The 6,075-nt window shown below is 35.0% G+C and overlaps 1 pseudogene; it reads right to left on the bottom strand.

The window, feature by feature from the left end:
* Positions 1 to 1,491: 1,491 nt before the first annotated feature.
* LOC119538744 lies at positions 1,492 to 2,430 on the bottom strand (annotated as a pseudogene).
* Between the last annotated feature and the right edge of the window lie 3,645 nt (positions 2,431 to 6,075).

Here is a 6,075-nt window from a genome sequence, read left to right as displayed (position 1 = left end):
CCATGTGACAGAGAAACCCCAGATACTATTGGTCTTTCTTCATGGAAGGTACCATCCTGTTGATGCCTTAATTTTGACCTTTTCATGGCCTTAGAACAGTAAATTTGGGAACTAATAAGCCCCACTATAAAAGCCAATCCATTTCTGGTATATGGCATCCCAGCAGCTTTAGCAAACCAAAATAACTCCCTACTGCTCTTTTATTCTGCCCTTTCTTCCTTTCAAAAAGCACTCACACAGTCTTTCAGGGATTTAGGTTCTTTGATACTCAACTAAATACAAGATAAATATCTGAGTTGTTACACTAAAGGTCAAGGCCAATTTATTTCTGGTATTTTGCATAATGGCATCATTAGCAAATGAAGAGGGCCAGAGTTGAGAATTCCATCTATCCCACTATCTATATAGCTTTCCACTGAGCTTCCTGGAAAATAGCATTAAAGTAAGTTATTTTATTCAATTCATTGTATCAGCCCACCTACCTACAAATCTCTAGGACACAGAATATGGAACACAGCTAATAAGCAAAAATTATACCACTTTTCCATACTGATTATTAGTCCCTGCACTGAATATTCAGTAAATCTATTCAGTGATTTATTGCAATGAATTCTTACATATGAAAATCTATCTCTCACACAAACCTTGCACAGAAATTTGAAATATCAGGAATGAACAGATTGTGATACAATCATTTATGTCAACTAAGCTTAAATTTTCTGGTTGGAGTTGAGAGAGAAATAGTGGTTAGAGGGCCCAAATATCAGATATTACTATTGCATGTGACATGGATTTTGAATAACAACTCCCATCATAATTCACACTGAACTACAGATTTTAAGATTGAATATCAGATTAAGAAGCCAATAATACTGAAGGATTACATCCCACTTTCCCTCCTACTTGATGATTTAAATCACATTTCCCCTTGTTGGGCCATGGCTTATAGAATTTCAGACATGACCAGGAACATCTTAGATGATTACCACTGAGAGAAGTCTTAGACAAACCTTAACTACTGAAGATTGGTCTTTTCAGGAAGCACAATCTGGCCAATTGCATCATTTGCTCTGTCCAATGGTAAATCCCCTCTCTCTGTTCATTTTAATCTGGTCACAAACACAGAACAATCAGCCATCATCCCCATGTATGGATTATGCTGCATCAGAATATTTAGGTGAGAAGGTTTCTGGACTCCTGGGGGACTCTGGAACACTCAACACTTAGGTGTAGAGGCCTTAGATTGAAAGGGCCCTGACCTCAGAAGCAAAATAATTCTATATCTTGTGTTTCACAAATAATTAGGCTTAGATTGATAAATGGTCACTCACTTCAGTTTTTGGTTCATAATGGCATATCATCTGATGCAAAATATGTCTTTGTACACACAGAGTATAAATCTTACTAATTCCATTTGTGTGCATATTATTGTGAGTTAGGATGACTGATGACAACTTGCCAAATCTATCACATATCTCACAATCTGTGAATTTAACAGGGCTCTCTCTTCTTTTGCAACCTCATCAAGGCATCTTTAATCTCTCTGTTCTTCAGGCTGTAAATCAGTGGATTCAACATGGGAATGACCACAGTGTAAAAGACTGATGCAAGTCTATCAAAGCTGGAAGAAACACCAGAGCTGGAACTCAAATAGACATACATACCTGATGTATAGTAGAGTGAAACTGTGGTCACATGAGAAGCACAGGTGTTGAAAGCCTTGGACCTGCCTTTAGCTGAAGTGATTTTCATGATGGAGATGATAACATAACCATAGGATAGCCAGATGATTATAACACTTGCTATCCCATAGGTCACTGATAATATAGCAAGAATGACTTGTCCTATAAAAGTGCCAGTGCAGGACAAGTTTAACAATTGAGATATGTCACAGAAGAAGTGGTTGATAACATTAGGCCCACAGAAGTGGAGCTGAAGAAGGGTACACAATTGGGATAAAGAACCAGAGAGTCCAGCCATATAGGCTCCCAGTGCCATCTAACTACAGAGTCTGGGAGACATGATGGATGAATAGAGCAGTGGCTTACAAATGGCAGCATATCGGTAATAAGCCATGGCTGTCAGGGGACAACACTCATTCAGTCCTGTGGATGAACAGATGAAGTACTGGACAATGCAGCCCACAAAGGTGATTGTTTGCTGCTTCTGGAAGAAGTTAAAGAGAATATTTTGGGCTATGGAAGTAACATAGCAGATATCTGTGAAGGACAGGTTACTGAGGAAGAAGTACATGGATGTGTGGAGGTGGGAATCCATCCTTATTAAGATGATGAGGCACAGGTTCCAGGTTACAGTAATAACGTAGATCAGCAGAAATATAAGAAAGAGCACTGGGAAGATCCTGGGAAAGTCTGAGAATCCCAAGAGGATGAAGTGGGTGATCCCTGCAATGTTTCCTCCTCCAATCATTACCGCAGTGTTTCTAAAATGAGAAAGAAGACAAGGACTACATTGCTGAGCAAGGAGAGATGATGCCATTATCATTTCACATATACTAGTGTTTTCCTCCATTTCTTTAAAATAAATACTTTGATATCCTTCTGATGTAGAGAACTCATCTTTTTACCATAAAGTATTCAAGAAGTAGCTATACAGTATATCAATGTCCAAATTAATTTATGTGCTGACATAAGAATTAACAGTGATATTTAAAAGTTTGAGTGGAAGCTCTAAAAACTGTATCTTAGATATGGTATGATTGTTAAGTATAAAATAGAGATCAATGGTTATATTAATAGTTTTTAAAGACTTCTGGTACTTCGTTGTATAAGTTGTTTTATAATACTACAAATGTAGGTGGCATCTTCCTAGAATTATTTTGAAACAGACTTTCTGTTCTATATTGTCAATGAGATTTTTAAAACATCTTCTTTTACTTTTAAGAATTGTTGCACCTTTTCATGACAACTTTACAACATATGCTTCATATAACATAATAGGTGTAATATGTAATATATGTAGTAAACATATATTTAATGCAACATCAAACTGGCTTGAAATGTAACATCAGGATTTAAATTTTGATAAATTTGTTAGGGTAAATCTTGTATACTTAATAAATTTTTGAAGTCAATATTCTATGAAATCTTTCATTTTAAGCATTCTAAAGCTGGACAAGTTCAGTCCACTATTGGCTTCAACAATTGTCTCAATATTAGGGTATTTTTGTCTTTCGGAATATAGCTTAGTACTCTGGGTAAGGGTTTGGGCTTTGGAGTTTCAGTTTGGATACACTTTTGTTTTTATGAATATGTCCCAGTGGCTTAAACACACTAAATCCAGATTTACCAATAATAATATATGAACTCATGAACTTCAGTGTTATGGGAGAGTTATAAGAGAAAACGATGCTAATGCTCAACATACTTCAGTACATCGATTGTAGTTGGCAATCATTATCATAGATTGCTTTGAGATGTCCACATGGCTGATGATTCTAAATGCAGATAAGAATGTTATTCATGCCTGAGATTTCTGGAAATTAATGAGACATCATCATCCCTATAGACATTTTGGAATTGCTTCCAGGTAAGTGTGGATTCAGACCCAGTGATCCTTTAAGACAAACCACCTAAAGCTATGAAGATACATACCAAATGAAGCATTTGTCATTCAGTTATGCTTGAGTTCAGGAAATGAAAGATACTGTAGATCAAATTAAAATATATTAGAGACATTCAACAGCAGATTTGAAGAGACAGAAGAAAGAATAAGTGAACCAGAGGATAGAGCAATTGAATGCAAATGAACAAAAATAAAAATGGTGAAAAAGATGGAAAATTTTGAATAGGATCTCAGGGAAATGATGGACAACATAAGACACACAAATATAAGAATCTTTGGTGTCCTAGAAGCAGAAGATTAAAGGGCTGGAAAGAGTATTTGAGGAGATAATTGAGGAAAACTCCACACACCTATAAAGATATAAATATGCAAATTGAAGAATCCCAATGAACTCCAAATAGAATAAATCCACACTGAACCTCTCTAACACATACTATTCAGCCTATCAAATGCTGAAGAGAAGAAGAAAGTCCTTAAAGCAGGATGAGAAAAGTAATTCACTGTATACAAAGGAAAACAGATAAGACTAAGTACTGACTAGTCAATTGGCACCACAGATGCTAGAAGCCAGTTGTAGGACATATTTAGGATTCCGAAAGCAAAAAAAAAAATGCCAACTAAGAAATCTTTCTCCTGCAAGCTGTTCTTTAAAAGTGAGGGAGCATTTAAAATTTTCACAGACTATCAAATGCTGAGAGAATGTGTTAACAAGAGATGTGCCTGTAAGAAATAATAAAGGGAGTCCTGTTGGCTGAAAAAAAAAAGACAAGAGAGAGAGGTCTGGAGAAAGGCACACAATTGAAGAGTATAATTAAGGGTAACTTAAAGCAAGAGAGGGAAAAAATAGACCTGGAAAATAAAAAACAAAGGATAAGATGGGTGGTTCAATTACTGCCTATACAGTAATAACTTTGAATATGAATGGATTAAACACCCCTATCAAATGATACAGACTGGAAGAATGGATTAAAAAGTATAATCCTCAATAAGCTGTCTATAAGAGACTCATCTTAGACCCAAGTTTACAAATAGATTGAAAGTGAAAGGATGGAAAAAAATATCTCAAGGAAGCTGTGACCAAAAGAAAGCAGGGGTATCCATACTAATATCAGACAAAATAGACATTAAATACAAAGATGTCAAAAGAGACAAGGAAGGACACTATATATTAATAAGAGGGACAATTAACCAAGAAGAAATAACAATGTTAAATGTTTATGCACCAAATTAAGAAGCTCCAAATACATGAGGCAAATGCTGGCAAAACTGAAGGGAGGAACAGATGTTTCTATAATAATGGTGGGAGACTTCAATACATCATTCTCCTCTGTAGATAGAACAACCAGGCAGAGAATCACTAAGGAAATAGAGAACCTAAATCATGTGACAATGAATTAGACCTAATAAACATATATAGAACATTGCCTCTCAAAACTGATGAATATATTTCTCTCTAGTGCTCATGGAACATTCTCCAGGATAGATTATATGCTAGGGCACAAAACAGGTCTAAATAAATTTTAAAAGATTGAAATTATTCAAAACACTTTCTCTGACCGTAATGGAATGAAACTGGAAATCAACAACCACCACAGTTTCAGAATGTTAGCAAATATATGGAGGTAAAACAACACACTCTTAAACAATCATTGGGCAAAGAAGAAATTGCAAGATAAATACATAACTCTCTGGGGACAAGTGAAAATGAGAATACAGCTTATCAAAATCTTTGGGATACAGTGAAGGCAGTGCTGAGAGGGAAATTTAAAAGTTTAACTGCATATATTAAAAGGAAGAAAGAGCTAAAATGAAAGCTCTAACTGAACAACTGATGAAGCTAATGAAAGAACAGCAAACAAAAGTAAGTAGCAGAAAAGAAATAATAAGGATTAAAGCAGAAATAAATCGACTGGAGAATAAAAAATAACAGGTATCAATAAAAGCAAAAGTTGGTTCTTTGAGAAAATCAAGAAGCATCAATGAGCTCTTCATGAAGATTGACTATTCTTAGCTGTAGGAATATTAGTGAATTATTTATTTGTATCTTGTTTTGTATCTACCACTTGTTAGAGTTGTAAATTCCTGAAGCCACATTTTAATCACCAACAATAAATACCATCCAGCTGTTGAAACTAACTATAAACAGTTCTTGGGCTGATTGAGATGTTTTACTATTTAATGGAAAGAATTCTGAAAACCAATATGTGTAAAACTGGAGAAAAAAATATATATATAGTTAATGCATTAATAAATCATTCTGTCATGATGCTTTGGATGTGAAATTAAGAATAACACAATTCTGTATCATTTCAATTCCAGCTTTAGAATCTTTGAAAATCATTCTCTCTGTTTACACTAAGAATACAATGCTGCCAATAGAAGTCATCAGATATGTTAACCAAGACCGGCTAGACCCCATGAAGTATTTTGATAATATAAACTCTCCCAGGCATTATTCCCCAAATATCACCATAATTGTTCAAAAAAGTG

This window comes from Choloepus didactylus, chromosome 6 (assembly GCF_015220235.1).
Source record: "Choloepus didactylus isolate mChoDid1 chromosome 6, mChoDid1.pri, whole genome shotgun sequence".
In the NCBI taxonomy this organism is placed as follows: domain Eukaryota; kingdom Metazoa; phylum Chordata; class Mammalia; order Pilosa; family Megalonychidae; genus Choloepus; species Choloepus didactylus.
Note: the sequence above shows the minus strand (reverse complement) of the source record. Positions and strands in the feature narration are given on the sequence as shown.